This window comes from Nelumbo lutea, chromosome 4 (assembly GCF_056320005.1).
Source record: "Nelumbo lutea isolate HS-2025 chromosome 4, American lotus-T2T, whole genome shotgun sequence".
Lineage (NCBI taxonomy): Eukaryota > Viridiplantae > Streptophyta > Magnoliopsida > Proteales > Nelumbonaceae > Nelumbo > Nelumbo lutea.
The window spans coordinates 38,803,047-38,821,326 of NC_142687.1; the positions used below are offsets into that span (position 1 = coordinate 38,803,047).

An 18,280-nucleotide genomic window follows, 5' to 3' on the forward strand; every position below is an offset into this window, starting at 1 on the left:
AGAACCCATGCAAGTTGTTCATTTTTAGGCTTCTTCCTGCTTTTCGTCTCTATTTAAGCAAGTGAATTGCTTTACTCTTCTATTCGTTGAGCTGTAAAGAGAGCAGAGTCCTATCTCTGTAGTTCATCCCCAACCCATAACACTTTTCAAGTCTCATTTCGGGTAATAGACACATAGTAGGTGTTTGGAACTATGGATGTTTATTTACTAAACGTATTTGATTTGTTTAGAAAATCGAGAAAAGCAATGATACCAGTTTATTGACACTTAGGTGCCATTAGGCACCACATCAGTAAAGTAGTGAATAAATGCCTATTCATTGGGGGAAGTGCTACAATCAACAGTAGGTGCTGAAATAGTGAATAAACCAAAGCCTACTTTTGCAAGTCTCTACGTACGGATTCACATAATTGGGCAAATGCTTAACTAGTGCTTATGTGGCAGTGTTTATTTAATAAATGCGCACGGTTCCAAACACCCTCATATATATATATATATATATATATATATATATATATATATATATATATATATATATTTTTAAACTTTGAAAGTCTAAGAGTCTTATGACCATCTTTGATTTTAGAAAAAAATGATAACTTGGTATTTAAAAAACTTTAAACAGTCAAATGTGAATCTCTTTCACTGACAGAACACTACCAGACGGGTAATTGCCTAACGACCACATCTTAGGGGGTATTTGTGGTGAAAAAAATTGGGTAGGTCTTTGTAATTTACTCTATTTATATTAGGGTAAATTCCCCAAACTACCCGTATGGTTTAGCAAATTGACTAAGTGTACCCTTATTGTTTGAAAATTGACTAGTGCTACCCCTACTGTTTCTAACAATTAACTAATACTTCCCTTATCGTTAATGTTCCATCATAAACTGCTCACATATGCCATCATGTGATTGTTATAAATTCAAAAATACCCAATTTACCCTTTTATGTTAAAAAATACCCTTTTCATTTTGGAGAGACGACTTTGGTATCAACTTGAGAATGAGAGAGAGGGAGCTCGAAGTTGGTTATGTTCGAAACCAACACCGACTTCTGCATCAATGTATCAACACGAGAAGGAACGAAATGAGAGAACATTTTTCTTTCTCTCTCTCTCTCTCTCAGTGTCTGTGCCCAGTATGCTACATTTCATTCGTTCTCTTCTCTTGGAAGACCCTGTGGGATTGATTGGTTTGTAGGAAGAGAAGGAGCCATAGAGGAGAAAGACTCATCTAACACGATCCCCCACTCCAAAGGCAAGCTATGAGCAGGCAACAGGTTTACTTTAAGCGTAGCATTCCCTATAAGAAGTTCCATTAGTTTACTTGGTACAAGAGCAGGCCATGCTGAGACGCAAGAAGCAATATGCTCCAGAGCTCTCTTACCAATGTAAAAAAACAGAGGACATGAACACACTCAAGAACGGATAGTAAGACAAAATGACCACAAACTTTTGCTCTCTTCCTCGCTTTAGCCTCTCATCAAGTGGGTAACACTCCTCAATGACTTGACCCTGCTCAAGATCAAACCTAATGATACAAAAAGTGACAACTCATCACTTCAAAGCTTTTGGGTCAATCTTACAATTGGATTCTGTTTAACACCATAGGAAAACAAAAGCTCGACAATAGATCAACTACAACCATAATACATTAGAAATGCCCTTTATTCATCATCAACATCATCATCATCATCATCTTCTTCTTTTATAGAAATGGAAATTACGGTAGCATGCTCACTAAAATCACCGGCAACAACAACAAATCTGCCCTCTCTCTCTCTCTCTCTCTCTCTCTCTCTCTCTTTGTCCTCTGTGTTTTGGCTAGACTAAGCGGGAGATTGAGCAACAGCGGATCTCCCCTTGTTCATCTTGCTGAAGCTCTCCGAAAGCCGGTAGATTCGCCACTACTCTCCATCGCTTGGTCTAGCTAAAACACAAAGTAAAATAGTGGCGAATTTCTTGTGTGTTCTTTTACTATGTTCGTTAACTAATCGTGGGGAAAAAGGAGAGAGAAATAAGGGTTGAGAGAGAAACAAATCTAAAGGGAAAATCCTTGTATCTTTTCTTTGTTTACGGGAAATTAATAAGAGAAATATTAGTCAATTAAAATAGGGGTAGCATTAGTCAATTTTGAATCAGAACTTAATCAATTCGTTTAAGAAATGCACCCTTTATATTAATAGATGTCCAAAATGGTCATTTTGCTCAAAATCCTAGCGTCTACCGAAATGCCCGTTGCATTCTCCATTCTACCACCGAAAGAGAAAACGAAAGGGGACCGGTGCTCTCGGTATTCTCAGCCTGCGGCTCTGCTTCTTGGTCTCACCGTCTCCGTCTCCGTGTATCACCGTATCAGGCTGGAGTTGCTCTTCTTCACTCAGCAGCAGCTCACGCTCGGAGTAGTCTCTTCTCCCTCACCGTCTCTCTCTCCATTCTCCATTTGACCACTGAAAAAGAAAACGAATCATCTTGGATTGGTTTGAAGAGTGAAGACTTATCAGTTGAGTAACGAGAAGCCCAGAACATCATTTGAGCAAATCGAACGGATAAATCTGCAAGAAGGTTAGGCCTTTTACCTTTGTTCTTGAATCTTGAAGCATGTAAACTTGGATGTTTTCAAATACACGGCGGTAGTGTCTAATGGGTAGGGATGCTTTCAAATCTAATCTCTTGCTTCATCTCTAGCAGGGGTTATGGTGCTTGAGTTGACCCTGCAGCTGTTGTACATGAAACAATGTTCCCCCTTGCTTCTTATATGTCTGTTTGTGTAAAATGGGTAACAATCAACTTGATGGATGACAACATCTAAACCATTAAACTTTGTAATCTACAACCCTGAAAGGAGATGAAGCTTTTCTCGGAGCTTTACTTATTTATTTTTACTGCATCAGAGCTTTATTTTCTGGCATGGTTGATTTTATTTCAATCATCTCATGTTCATATCATAACATTGTTTTGGCAGTTCTTTTCCTGCATATATCTTTCCAAATTCTAACTTAAATAATTTCTTTTCATTTTTTTACTTGTGATATTTCCTTGATGAAGTCTGCCATGAATGTATTCTTTGAAGAAACAGTGAGGGAGTCTGTACAAACAAACAAATCCATAATATCAAAACCAACTTGCAAGCCAGGTTTTTAGACAACTTTTCAAACAAATGCTCTATTGCGATTTTTCAAACTTTCAAGCCAAGGTCAACTCACTATTGGTTATTTAATGGGATGTTTTTTTCTTCATTTTTTCTTTTGTAAATGATCCACCGCTTTGAATTCGGATTCAGTCCTCACAGAACCATCTCACTCCATGCTCACAGCCATTTGAAGCTGTGCATTGGGATATCTCCCCATGGATAAAAACATACAAATACAGAGATGTTCCCGATGAATGGCTCCAAAAGGCTGTGAGCAAAGCGTGGCTACGGCTCTGTGAGGACTGAATTCATACTCCACCACTTTATGGATTAAAAAATTGAACATTTTGATTTTTTTTTCAGATTCCTTGGCTTCTTTTTTTCTCTTTATTCCAGATTCATTGGCTGGTTGGCCCCTTCCCGTGATCAGACGTATGACCTCCAGGAATGGGCCAATTATTGCTCTAGTGTTAACATGTCTTTCCAAACTTTTTTTTCCTCAATCTTTGCTGAAATCCATGGGTGGAGCCGTGGAGGTGATCCTTACAACCCATGTGGCAATAAGCTAGTGGTCTAGGCTGAAATTTGACATATGAAAAGAGAGTACACGGATCCCTTATAATCTGTTCTGAAAGCTTATGGAGGTCCAATAGAGTCACTTTCAAAATGGGCAACCCAGCGTGCAAAGAGGGTGTGACATGGAGATAAATATGTAAGCAGGATATTAGGCATAGTTTCTCTAAATGACCAAACCTAGTTTGCAAAGACACTTGTTTAGAGTTTCCATTCCTGTATTACTCAGTATTATGATTTAATTTCAGGTTGTTTCCCATTCATCATGCCCATAACTTTGTATGCAATCACCATGGAATTCAGTTTCTGATTTGTGAAGAAATTAAAACAGCACTTCTTGTTTGCAAAAGTTGCGGTAAGAGAAATTGTGCAAGAAAAAGTAAATGTTATAGTTGGTGTTCTTTTGTATACAATGACCATGGAATTCAGCATTTCTATCTGACCTTTTTTTTTGGATTTAGTGTTCTTTTGTATACAAAAAATGATTCATTAATTTAGAATAAAAAGATACAACAAGAGGTTTTATTAAACTGAACTTTTATGGGAGTAGCCGAGACAATCCAGGTTTGTCAAGGATTGGAGGGGTCTTGAGATCTGAGGAAAGCAATATCTTATCTCTGCTTTCAAGCCCGGTGAGAGTGGGCCATTCTACAAGGGCTGAACTGTTGGCTGCTATAAAATGAGTTCAGATTGCCAACCAACTTGGGATAGAGAAGTTACTGATTGAAGGGGACTCTAAGGTGATTGTGGGTTGGCTGCAGAACCCTAATTCAATTACTTGGAGCTATAGGGATCTTATGAAAAAATTGAAATGGTTAACTGGACACATGACAATTAGAGTCCAATGGGTGGGTAGGTCGGCAAATACTTTCGCTGATTCTCTTGCCAAACAAGGGGTACTTAGGGAAGAGCTATTCTGGGCAGGTCTGTAACTTTTTCTGGTTTTGTAACAGCTTATATTTCTCTTATTAATGAAATTATAATTCAGTTATAAAAAAAAGAGGTTGTGAAAAAACAACAAACCCAAAAACCATCCCAAATTTACAAATAAGCCCAAAACATGGATTGTCTCTGAATTCCTTGTTTAAATAGGCCATCTTCCATGCTATTTGCAGATCTTCTAATCCATCTTATTTGGATGAGCATATCTTTAGATAGTTGTTTGAAGTGCCTGAACTCATTCCTTAGTTGCCAAGTTATTCCTTCCCCCTTTTTTAGCTAGCCCACAGCTATCTTTGAATCACCTTCAATGATTAGTCTCTCAATCCTTATTTCTTTATCCTTCTCCACCACTTAAACTGCTGCCATTAGCTCTGATCTCACCACATAACCTTGTTGAATAGGACTTGAATACATTGCTAGGATGTTTTCATTTTCTTCTCTAATTATCCCACCTATACTGGATGGGCCAGGATTACCTATACAACTACCATCAAAATTCAATTTCTTCCACCTAGCACGTGGGGGTGACCAAGCCTCTATAATTCTGTCTTTTGGAGGAAGAAACAACAATTGAACCACACGAATTGAAAAAATCTTCAACTTTAAAATCTGCAAAAAGCTTTAAAGTTTTCACCCAATGAGCCACCCTTAAAGTTATTACTTCTATCACAACTTCCTTACTTCTTTCCCTGTCTTCAAAGGCTCTTAGATTCCTTTCTTCCAAAAGTGTCCAAACTACCATTGCTCTGGTGCATCTCCCCAAATTCTTGCCTCGTGTTTTAGAGCAAGTAAAAACAGGAGAGCTAAATAGTCCCAGAGTCCCTCCAAGCTATCAGGGGGATCCATAAGCAACCAAAAAGAGAATAAAACCACTCCTAAATAAAGAAAGCAAAAAGGATAGGAAACTAAGAGGTGAAAAGTAGCTCTGTGCATGCAGCCCATGTGAGTGAGGAACCTAGGAAGATTGTCATGGATAGCCTTCCAAGGAGCCGTTGATAAAAAAAAGCCTTTCAAGGAGCAGCCTAAGTAGCTTTGTACATGCAGCCCGTGTCCCACCCATTGTTTGACAGTCCATGGATACTTGTTATAACTCTATGCCACAACTTCTCATTTTCTTCAGGGAATCTCCCAAGCCATTTACTTAACAAAGACGTATTCTTCAACCTTATATTCCCAATACCCAGACCCCCTTCATCCTTCAATTGCATCACCTTTTCCCGTCTTACTAAATGATCTTTCTTCCCTTCTCCAGGCTCCCAAAGAAAACCTCTCATAATCTTTTCAGTTTTTCTTGCCTTGGGGCACCCTAAAAACCGGCATGAAATACACAAGAAGATTTTCTAGAGTGGATTTGATCAGAGTAATTCTCCCTCCCAACAAGATATATAATTTCTCTTCCATCTTGCTAACCTCTTCTCAAACCTTTCCACCACAGGGGTCCAAAAACTAGTCATTCTAGGGTTGCCACCTAAGGGTAAACCCAAGTAGTTCAGGGGCCAATTTCCTTTCTCACAACCCAAAGATTCTGCCATTGCTATTAGATCATCATCTTCCAAATTGATACCAGCCAACAAACTTTTAGACTAGTTAATTTTCAAATTGGATATCCTCTCAAAGAGTTTCACTACTAGCTTCAGATTTTCCACTCCATCTCTACAATCCCCATCACAAAAAAACAAGGATATCATCTGCAAACTGCAAATGGGAGACCAAGACTCCATCTCTTCCTATTACCCATCCCTTAAACAACTGTAAGGAATTTGCTTAGAAATCAACTTGCTTAAGACCTCAACTACCAAAGTAAAGAGAAAGGGAGAAAGTGGATTGCCTTGTCTAAGACCTCGAAGTTCCTCAAAGAAACCAACTACCGAGCCATTAACAATAACATAATAGTGACTTGTTTGTAGGCACCCTCTGATCCATTTACACCACAAAGTCCCAAAGCCACACCTCCTCATAATCTCCATCAAGAAATCCCAGTCCACTAGATCATAGGCTTTCTCCAAATCCAATTTGATTGCTACTCCCTTCTTCTTTAACCTTTTCTAGGCCTCCACACATTCATTAGCAATTTAGCAATTAAGGTTTGGTAAATTATTTGACTATCCTGATTAAAGGCCCCTTGGAACTGGGATATGAGAGAGGGGAGCACCTTTTTAAGTCTTAGGGATAAAACCTTAGCCACAATCTTATAGATGCTGGTCACTAGGCTTATAGTTCTAAAGTCCCCTTGTTGAGAAGCCTTTATCTTCTTTGGGATCAAGGTTAAGAAGGTGGAGTTCATTCCTGGGCTGATTATTTCCTTTCTGTGGAATTCCCTAAAAACTTTGACCAAATCAAATTTAATTATCTTCCAACAATCTTGAAAGAAAGCCATTGTGTAACCATCAAGCCCAAGAGCCTTAGATCTGACCAAAGAGAAAACTGCTTCTTTGATTTCTTCCTCCTCAAACCTTTTTTTTTAAAGAGCTCCACTTGATTTGATTCTCTTCCAAACATGCCAATTCAAGTCCATCTAAAGACCACCTCTTGTTGATTGGGATAAATTTATTTGAAATGATTTGCAAAGGCTAGCAATTTCACATTGATCTGTGATCTTAGTATTCCCCACCAATAAAGAAGTAATTGACCTTTTCCTCTTCCTACCTGCTAAAGCATGGAAGAATTTTAGTATTTCCATCACCTTCCTTAATCCATTTCCCTATAGATTTCTACTTCCAATTTATCTCCTCTCTCAATAGAGTAGCCTCTAACTCCTTCAATGACCATCTCCTTTCCCTTTCGTGAGGATCTAGGCACCTTGTAGCTCCGTCCTATCAATTTCCTCAATTTGTGATATCAGACTAGCTTTTTCTCTTCCAATCTCCCAAACTTCACTCTGTTCCACTCTCTAATTTCCCCTTTCAAGAATCACAACTTCTTCAGAAATTTCTGACCTTCCCAAATAGGTTGTGGATTCTGGGTGTCCCACCACTCTTTAACTTTTTCCTTGAACTTCGGATGGGTAAGCCACATATTCTTAAATCTAAAGGGGTTGGACCTCCAACAGTAGACCTTTTAAATAAGTAGAATGGCCAGTGATCTAAGGTGATTCTAGGTGATGTTCTTCTCATCAAACCTGTCCGATATTCTTCCTAATCCAGTAACAATAAAAATCTGTCCAGCCTAGAGCAAATAGGGTTAGCTTGAAGATTGGACCAAGTAAAACAGGAATGACCTAGAGGGAAATCTCTTAGCTCAAAGGCCTCAATAAAGTTATTGAATTTCCCAATACTTGAAGTAACCCTCTGTCTTCCTCCATTTGATTCATCCACAAACCTAATGACATTAAAATCTCCCCCTAGGCACCATGGTCCTTCCCACAAACCTCTTGTGTTTGCTAATTCTTCGCACATTGCATTTCTTTCCCTATAAGAATTTGGACTGTAAATATTGGTGAGGACCCGTTCAAATCCATTTTGATTATTCTTCAGCTTTATCGAGACTAAGAATCTTCCCACTAAGGGTGGCAATTGTGGGCGGGTTGGGTTGGGTTTGGGTTGAGTTTCAACCCAACCCATCTAACCCGCTAACCCATTAATGACCCAGCTATATAAAATTAAATGGGTTGGGTTCAACCCAAACCCGCTTTAATCCAATCCAACCCGTCCAAACCCCTTAATCTTATATTTATGGACTTAAAAAACAAACTCTCTCTCTCTTAACAAATAAGTTGGTTGTAGCTTGGTGGTTATTGTAGTTATTATTTACATAAGTGGTGAAGGTTCAAATCACATTACATGCATGTTATTTTTACACAAGCGGCGAAGCCATTTGACTATGTTCGGATTTCGGGTTTGACCCAACCACTTAGGTTCAAACCGGTCAGACCAACTTAAACAACTTAGTTTCAAGGGTGATTGAACCGTTTAGATCTGGACCAATCCGATTGGACTGGACTGGACCAGACCGGTTCAGTTAGTGGTGGATTGACTTGGATTGGACCACATCAGGTTTGTGCACGGGTTTGGGATTGGACTGGCTGACCCGAACCGGGTCAATGTAGCTAAATCGGGTTGGGTTGTGTGGATATTTGTCGGATGGACGGTCCAGATTGGGCAAAGCACGCAGAGGCCGAATCGTCTCGCCCAAAACTGTTTTGGATTCGGGTAAACTCGGATCGACTTTTATCGGGTTGGGTCGGAGTGTGAATTATTGGTTGGGCCGCGCGGCCCAAATTGGACAGAGCAAGTGGCACCGAACCATCCCGCTTGGGGTCTATTTCGGATTTAGGTCGACCCAGATCGACTTGTACCGGGTCGGGTCAGAGTGTGTGAATATTGGTTGGATCGGACGGCCCAAATCGGACAGAGCAAGCGACACCAAACCATCCCGCCTGGGGTCTATTTTGGATTCGGGTCGACCCAGATCAGTATATGCTGGATCGAGTCAGACCGCGTTGAACTGATCCGGACTCCGATCAATTTGATTTGGATTTATGTTGGGTGAAGTGTATTGATTCAAGACAAAACTAAATTTAGTCAATTATTAATAGAAAATTAATGCATTAATTATAAATTATTTAATTCAAATGAAGAAAATAAAAAAAAGGCTAAGGAATTAATACTTATGTCTATAATGGTTAACCCAATGGTTATCCACAACCCAACCCAACCCAACCCATTTAATGGGTGGGTTCAGCGGGTTGGGTTAAAAATTGCCACCCCTACTTCCCACTAGTTCTTCATTGCAATGAAACAAATCTTCTCTCTTGGCTGCTATTATTCCCCTAAGGCACTCAATGCTGGTGCAAAGCTCCATTGGACATTCCTTTCTCCCCAAAAACTCCTAATCCATTTCCTGTCCGCCTCCTGAATTTTGGATTCTTGGATCAATGCAATATCTGGTTTCTCCTTCAACAAATCTCTAATCACTCTTTCTCTTTGTAGCACTACCTAAGCCCCTCACATTCCAACTTATGACTTTATGAGCTTCATTGAGAGAGCTAAATTTACCCTGAGACCCTTCTTCCTAAAGACCTCCCTTTCTCCTTCCTCCCCTAGCACTGAATTCTTTATCCCCTTCAACATCACTAATAAGCTCAACTTCATTCAATTTTCTCCTTCTTCCCCCTCGCTTTCGCTTGCTTTGTTTGAGAACTCACCTCCTTAGATCCACCACTGGGTCCTCTTCCCCCTGAATCCTTTCTCTCGAAATGCCTACTTCAGATCTAGCCTCGTTCCCTTTTTCTTTAAACAAATCCTTCTCATTCTTCTCCAATTCTTTTCTTTCTATACACTTCCCTCCCCCCTTACTGCTTTGTCCAATCCTCATTATTTCCCCTGAGGACTCTAATTGCTTTCCAATACCTGTCTTTAAGCCCCCCTCTGATTCTTCCCTAATCTCAGTTACACCATCAACATCCAATGCAGGAATGGGACTTGGGCCATTTGTAGGAGCACTGGAAGAGAGGTCAGTGGTAAAACTGAAAACACTAGTGATATAGGGACTACTAGGAAGCATATCAGGAGATTGTTATTGTTCGATGGAGGGGGGAATTCTAGTTTGTTTATTTCCCTGTTCCAGATCATGGTTGCGCGAAACCACAAAAATAGTTTGGTCTGAGAGAGGGTGTTCTATTGCTGCATTGACATGTTTTGACCTTGGTTTTGTTCTCCTTGTTGGAGTCTCCTTTGTAGTATTAAGGTTCCCCTACAAATTCACCATATGGAATCCATATTTTACCACTCAAGTGAAAGTGGTCCCTTGTCTTTTTGGCTACAAGAGGAACTTTGCTATGCCTGGGTCGGACTACTTTCCCTTGCAAGATAACCTCCTTCAATTTGCATGCCTTTCTGATGACTTGTCAACCTGGTTAACAGAAGTCTATTGGCAAAGACTTCTCCCTTGCACACCCTGCTTTTCTACTTTATCACTAGGAATCTCTTCAAACTGTGTGTTGCTGACCTTTTCCACCACGAAGAGATGTTAAGGTCCTCTTCATTGTCCACACACACTTGGATAGTTTCTTCAACACTTCCAATGCTGGACTCATTGTTGGAAACATTGTCTTCCTTAGAAACACTGCAGCTGATCCAATGACCATCTTTTTTATCATCTGGTCAAGCTTCTTTTGATCTGGAATACCTTGTGTTGGGTTTGTCTTGCACCGAAGGGGAGCACTTTGCCCACTGTATTTGTGCTGAGTTCTCTTTCTGTTTACGATTTGAAGTCGATGGGGACGATTATATACCTAGGTTAGCGCCCCCCTTCATCCCCTTTCAACTCCACACTTGACACTTATTGCCGCATGGAGACGGTTTGGAGCTTGAGCTAGCCGAATGGCCCACCCCCAGTTCAGCAATTTTGTTACCCAACTTCTCCCTTTTTAAAACTTCCACATAGGATAATGAGCACTCCTTTTAAATTCAAAATGATTTGAGAAACCAACTAAATAAGGGAAGTTTGGTGCCTAGTTCAACCTTGCCCGACGGTCAAGTTGCCTTGGGAGGGAAATCAACAGTTCTGGCTGATCCTGCCTTTGTCTTTGCGCCATGTGGCATCCTACTTGCCACACCAACTTTGTCTTCTACCCTCCTCTCTCCTAGAGCCTCCATTCAACTTCCGACTTTATCCAAACCTGGTTTCACCTGCCCTCGGAAAAAACTTTGACCACTCGGAATCTTCTCCAGCTTGGAGGCTCTTAAACACAAGTTGGCGACTTGAAGGTTAGAAACATCCACCTCTTGTAGTGAACCTCCACAAATCGCCACTATTTGAAGAAAAACCTCATCCATCCACAAGTTGAACGGAGTCCCACCACTTTCATACGAATGGAATCAACTTCTAGTTCCACCTCATTACAAGAGGGATTCCAGTTTTCTGCCATTGCTAACTCCTTCACGTGTGGACGCTCTTACCAGGTCTTCATGGCAGCAGCCCAAATCTATGACTGTTGCCTTTTCTCCAAACGTAAAAAGTGTTGCCCTTTCTGTCGCTAGAAAAGAACCCAATACATCCTATAAAACGCCTTTGCCTGACCTGGTCAGGTTACTTATTCAGCAAACCGAGACGACCAACAATGAAGTAAAACCAACCCAAACATGAAGTTTCGATTTATTGGTTTATAGTTGGTTGGTTTGGGGAATCTACCTAAGAGATATCAGATGTGCCAGGCAGCTCAGACCCAAACATCAGGCAAGCAAGAGGCTGTGTAGTGTGTGCAACTTTGTATGAAGAAAGTCTTTGTCAAGTTTAAGCCTTAGGGATCTTTCTTGCAAGTCTTGCCGATCTCAAAAAGGCAATAGATAAAAGTGTGGGTCTTATTTCAATTAGACTTTGAAATATTTTTTTTTTGGATCAATAGCAATAAGCTTTATTAATAAAGTTCTGTGAAACTTTAATTAGGCTTTGAAATTGATTCAAACTATGACATAAAAATCAACTTTTCCCATGTCCCATGTTTCCTTTTTTGTGTAAACTTTACAACTCAAAAAACAAAGTACAAAAAAGAGAGGAAGAAATATTAGAAAAAAGAAACAGCAATCCCAAGACCCAAGACAAAAGCAATTCCCTATTTGACTGTTGTTACTTAAACTTAAAGCAATTAACTAGGATAGGAAAGGACTAAGGACTAAGTAGCAATATCCAAGGATGGAAAGTTGGAAATACACTTTACATTACATGTTCGGTTCAGTTTGGGTTGGATTCTGTTTTCACACTTGAAAACCGAAACCAACCCAATTTATCGATTTATTTACTTATTAGAACCGAAACCGACCAAATCGGGTTGGGTTGGGCCAGTTTGGTTGGTTTGACTTACATTATGAACACCCCTAACACTTCATCTATGAAAAATAAATATGAAATTTCACATGGTCAAGAATTGTCCTATGTGGGTTTATATTTACATTATGGTTATTAACCTATAGTTCATATATGTCTATATCAAGACTGGTAAAATGTCATCAGCTACTTAGCTCAGAGCTAGGTGGGATGTATATTCTATTGAGTTGTCAATTTTGTAAGATTTTAAAGCAAGCTTAGTTGGATTTAGATTAGTCGTATCACCAGAACTGTCCCATTATTTCTTATTATTAATTGTAATTTGTTTTAACTTTTTATATGGTGTCTATTGATTAGATATTTGATTTGATGCCAATAAAAGTGTAGAGACTAGGGAAGCTCTGGGATTTCCAAAGTTAAATATCCAAGGTTATCTCCAATAATTGTAAGTTACTTCTTATCAGAGTTGGTTGTGTTTGTGCCATTAGTCTTTGTTTCAATAGAGTTATTTTGGATTGTTAGTGTGGTTTTTCATGAATATATTGTTAACAAAATTTGTAAAAGATTAGCATTGTACTGTAGTGTTGTTTATCTGATATGAGGTATTGGGAATTTGAATTGATTTGCGGGAGAAGGTAATATATGCTATGTTTCATTAATCTGAAAATGTAAGGCTAGGATGGAGGAAGCCACCCATATACAGTGAGGAACTGTACAAAAATAAAATCTTCCAACTTTCCAAGTACTTAAACCAATTACATCTTGAACATGTTCCTACTTCCTACTTAATAGGAGCAAATAAGAGAGGGGCTTGGATAATTCTTTGTGCACTGAGAGCCAAAAGAAAGCCTTTGTCATTGCTTTCCTAACGATTCATTATCAAGAAACTTTGTATTCTCAAATATTCTAAGGTTCCTTTAGACCCAAATAGTCCAAACTATGGCCGTTGGAATTAAACAACAGGCTACTTTTTTTTTTGAAAATAAATAAAGAAAGAAATTTTATTGCTAAAAGGAAAAAAAGTACAACATAACTAGGTGACAAGATGTCACCCCCACCAGATTACAGTAATGCAATACCACAAAAAAGCAGAAACAACACTTAAGGAATCAAAACAGAAATCAGCATTCTTTTTATGAATTCAGAGAAGTCCAAAAATCTGCTCCAAAATCTTTTTTCCACAGTCCTTGAAACTCTGGAAGCAATATCACCCAACCAATAGCTGTTGAACTAATAACAGCTATCATCTCTTCCATACTTCTCTTTTTTCCTCGAAGATTCTTCTATTTCTTTCCTTCCATATTTCCCAGCATACAGCAAAGGGAATACAGGCCCGTAAGATCTTTAACACCATCTCAGATTCTTAGCCAACAATTAAAAATTTCTGCCGGATCTGCCAAAGAGCTCCTGTCCACCTTGAATAACTTGAAGAAATAGGCAAAACTGGATATGAAAAGCTGCAATGAAGCAAAATGCGAGACACATCTTCCTCACTAGCACAACACAGCACATATATACTTGGAAACTGAAGACCTCTGAGTTTTAGGTTATCCTGGGTTAGAATGCAACCTCTCACAATCAACCAAGCAAATGCTTCAGCCCTTGGTGGTACAGGCTTTCCCCAAACACCCCTAAATGCCAGGCTACTTTGCCCTTTACACTCAGCCTATCAGCATGCCAGCCAATTAGGGTCTCTGTAGAAGTCGTAGGAAAACCCAACTTATAGGTCTCTCTTTGGCACTTGGGGTTGTGGACCGTTGAAGAATGGGGTTAGCTTGTCAGAGGTTTAAAAAAGGAGGATAATTCTAGTTGCCTGACATGGGCTGTGATGTGAGGTTGGAGGTGGTCTTTGTGTTTTCTGGTGAAAGGGGTGGGGGGTGGGGGGGAAGGGCCAAGTAGCATGCAACACTCCCTAATAGATAAAGATGTAAAGTCGCTCAAACATTACTTAAGGGTTTAGACTTTAGTTAACCTCTTGAGAACCAGAGGTGGGGGTTGGAGGAGGAAATTGGAGGTTCACGGTGCCCATCTAGAAGGAAGCAGATCTGGTGGTGGTTTTGAAGAAGCGTCACTTGGTAGAGATGGAGTGGCACTGAATTCTGAATCATCAACAATACCTCCTCAAGGGGTCTATGCTGGCAAAGGATTTAATGTTGAAGTTGATGCCTCGTCTTGGTTTCTTAAGGGGTCTGATGAGGGAGGGGGAGTTTGCTTTGATTAAAAGTTGGATTGACTTCTTCTGATCCTTTTTCTATCAATGGAAGATATGAGGATTGCTGAGATGAGGGGTGAGTAATTGTTATAAATGGTAGAGAGGAGTTTGGAGTTATGCATGTTGGGATAGCCGGCTGCAGGAAGAGAAGATGGTTGGGTTCAAGATGATATGGGTATCTTATAATAAAATGGAAGGGATTAAGGGTGGCCTAAGAGGATGAAGGTGGTGGAAAAAGATTGGATGTAGGGAGTTTTGGTAAGATTTCTGAGATGGAATTTATGGAAAAAGTAAGTTAATGAATGTAGAGTTTTGGAACCATGGAACATTCAGGCACATATTGAACGGGCATTGCATGACGTTCTGGGGAGGGTAATGTCGGTTCAAATGGAGAGGTTCGAATTAGTGGGAAGATGGAGAAAGGAAGTGTCCGTTGAAGCAAAACTTTTTAAGTTCAAGGAAGTGAAGTCAAGGAATCTGGTATCGATGAAGATCAGGGAAGAGAAAAGAGCTTGTGTACCTACCGAAGGATGTGGTCATATGGTTAAAAGGTTTTCTGGACGTAGTCATAGTTTCAAGAAGATCTCAGAATTGGAAGAATAGTATGAAATTAAACGGTAAGGTTTTTGAAGCAGAGCAACGTTTCAATAGGAAAGGGTGGTTCATCACAGTCACAGAGTGGTTCGGGCTGGGCAAAAAACATATGATATGCATCCCATGTGGAAATCAGAGTGAAGGTTGGACTACGGTTGCAAAAGAACTACAGGAGTTCTTGTGGAGAAACGAGGAACAATCAAGGAAAACCCAGGCCAACAACAGTGATGCTTTCCAATCAAAAACAGGTTTGGGAAAGGAAGAAGACGGGAAAGGTAAGGACTGGAGTAAAAATATGTAGTCTCTGCAAAAAAGGTGGCCAAATAGGGCTCGATAGCAGAGGAACTGAAACAGAAATTGAAATTTGAAGGTTCCTTCAATCTGTGACCTTTCCAAGCAGATAAGCCCTGTTAGAAGTGGGTAAGATGGTTGGGGAGATTTACGCTCTCCCTATTCAGACCTTGGAAGGCATGATGGTAGTTAGCCAGTGGACACTGAGTGCAAATCGCATAGACCAAACAGAAGTATTCCGGTTGAAAGTTTTAGGACTTCTGTTCAACTTATGGGCCCCTGAAACTTTCAAGCAAATCACTTCCCAGTGCGGAGGTGCCTTGGAAGAGCTGGGCACTTCAAATCTCAGTGTGGCTGTACTGGGTTTGAGAGAGACTAAAGTGGAAGAAGTCCCAAGAACAGTGAAGTTGGAAGTAGGAGAATCTCAGACTGTGGTTTGGCTGCTATCGTCGGTGGAGGAGAGACTATGGAGAAACTTGTGGGAGGTAGAAGATGATGACGTGGCAAGGGTCAAAGAATTAAAGAAAGTTGATCGTTTTTGCAAAACAAAGGAAAATGAACAGTCACCCAGTTCGAAAATTGGAAATCAGGGCATTAAGGAAAACTTTAAATCTGAGCCGTCTATTAACACACGTGCGTCATCCAATCGGTCGTTTGTGGAGGTGACAACTGGAACAATCAATAAATTCTCCTTTAATGCTAAGTATGTACCCTTAGTCAGTTTGATGGGTGAACCGAGTGAACCGGCGCGCGGTTCAGCCCAAAAGATGGCGGACAATAGCAGGGGTCTATCATTGTCTTTCTCGACCCCTGTTGTTCGTCCCCCACTGCGATTTTGACATAGAGAAGCAGGACCGCCACTAAAGTTCCAGGGGATGTCGGAAAAGGAAGCGGTGACACTTGGGTATGGAAACTGGTGTTGACGAACAACTCTACATCCCCTGATAAGACAAATCCGAAATTTAATAGGCATGAGAGCGACGAATCCAAAGAGGAAAGTGACTGGGAAGATCTAATGCAAGAGAAGGCATATCAATCGGACCTAGAAGATAGCATCAGAAGTGTTAACACTACCAAAACGTGCATCTTGTGGGAAGATGAAACGATGGGAACAGTGTTGCTGTTCGAAGACCCCTCTAATTGTTCCAGCTTGGTTCCAAGAGAAGAATCGGGTGATGGTCCTGCGCCAGTCTTAGTGGCGAACTCAGTGTCAGCCAGGAGGGAAGATGAAGAAATCCCAGGGGAGACACATCGTCAATACTAATAAAGGAGTGTTGGATCTTGGCACCAACCCGAGCAAAGAAGCACAGGAGGATCAGAAAATTGATGTTATATCAGTGTCGCCTGACAAGGATTCCGAATCAGAGGGTATTGATAAAGGGAAGGATTCAGAATTGTTGGCACAGGGGGTCCCTAACCCTGTTTCTTTGTGTTTACCTTTTCGGTCTGTGAGTCCTTGTTTACACCTCTCTAAGCTTTGTGTTTCGAACTGTGCAGGTACAACCAATGCCATTCCTCCCTTGAATATTCTAATGGATTGTGCCACAACTCAAGATTTTGAGAACCTTTCGGAAGATAGCTTAGAACAAGAGAAAGCTAGAATCTGGTCCCAAATTCTGAAAAACCTATTGGACGCGGCCCTAGGAGTGGAGAATATTGAAAATAGAGTAAACCACCCCTTCACCCAACCAAAGTTAGTATCCTGAACCTTAATCCAGGAGGGTGCTAGGAGGCTGAATCAGGAGGAGAAAAAAGAGTCAGAAGGAAACAAAAGAGTGGGAAGAAAGAGTGAAGGAAGTAAGGTATATTTAAGGAAGAAAGGAAAGCAAAGCGAGCTAGAGAAGCTTAAGTGCGGAGTTAACTATGAGAGGAAGGAAGAGGGAAGCCTGAAAAGAAAAAGAAGGGGAACAATAGGTAGTCATCGATAAGGGGTTTTAAGCAGGTTGAAATGAAGATAGTCAGCTGGAATGTAAGAGGCCTTGGAAGTGCTAAAAGAGGAGAATAATCAGGATTACTCTCAAAAAAGAAAGAGAGATCTGATTTTGATTCAAGAAACCAAACTATCAGAGCTGAATAGAAGGTGGATAAGAAGCATTTGGGGAGCCAGGGGTCTAAGCTAGTCGTTTGCCCCATCATGGGGAGCCTTAGGAGGGATCTTGACCATTTGGAGAAATGAGGAAATGGAATGTGTAGAGGAATTGATTGGTAGATACTCAGTTTCCTTAAAAATTAGAAGACCCTCGGACGAGAGTGAATGGGTGGTAACAAATGTATATGGTCCCAATTCCTATAGAGACAGGGAGGCTTTTTGGGAGGAGTTTTGTGCTATTAGAGGAATTTGGGAGGAACCATGGTGTGTGGGAAGTGATTTCAATGTTATTAGATTTTTGGAAGAAACAAATAAGCTGAACCAAGGAATCACTACCAACATGAGGAAGTTTAATAACTTAATTGATTCCCTTGAATTGAGTGAACCTCCAATGTTAAGGGTGGACTATACATGGTCAAATTTTCAATCCCCCCAACCTGCTCCAAACTGGATAGATTTCTAATTACTCCCAATTGGGAAGAATTGTGGGGCTCAATAGTAGTGAAAGGGCTACCTAGGATTACCTCAGATCATTGCCCCATTTCCATTGAGAAGGAAATTCTAAGGGGAGGCTTGATTCCATTCAGATGCGAAAACATGTGGTTTGAGGATCACTCATTTAAAACCTGACTAAAGTATTGGTGGCAGGAACTCAGACCTTTGGGGAGTATGAAATTGTTA

The 18,280-nt window shown here is 40.4% G+C and overlaps 1 protein-coding gene across 10 annotated transcripts in view; it reads left to right on the plus strand.

Annotated features, from left to right (window-relative positions):
• Positions 1–2,258: 2,258 nt before the first annotated feature.
• Positions 2,259–18,280, plus strand: part of LOC148855310 (PHD finger-like domain-containing protein 5A) — a 31,472-nt gene continuing 15,450 nt past the window's right edge. Inside the window, exons 1-4 of one of the 10 annotated variants that reach the window (XR_016113206.1) lie at positions 2,259–2,566; positions 2,693–2,780; positions 3,956–4,062; positions 12,771–12,858. The gene's annotated coding sequence lies outside the window, so the exon portion shown is untranslated. Of the gene's footprint in view, positions 2,567–2,692; positions 3,847–3,955; positions 4,063–12,770; positions 12,859–18,280 lie in introns of all 10 variants that reach the window. The other 9 variants (XM_088985846.1, XR_016113208.1, XR_016113207.1 and 6 more) reach the window with 9 other exon arrangements.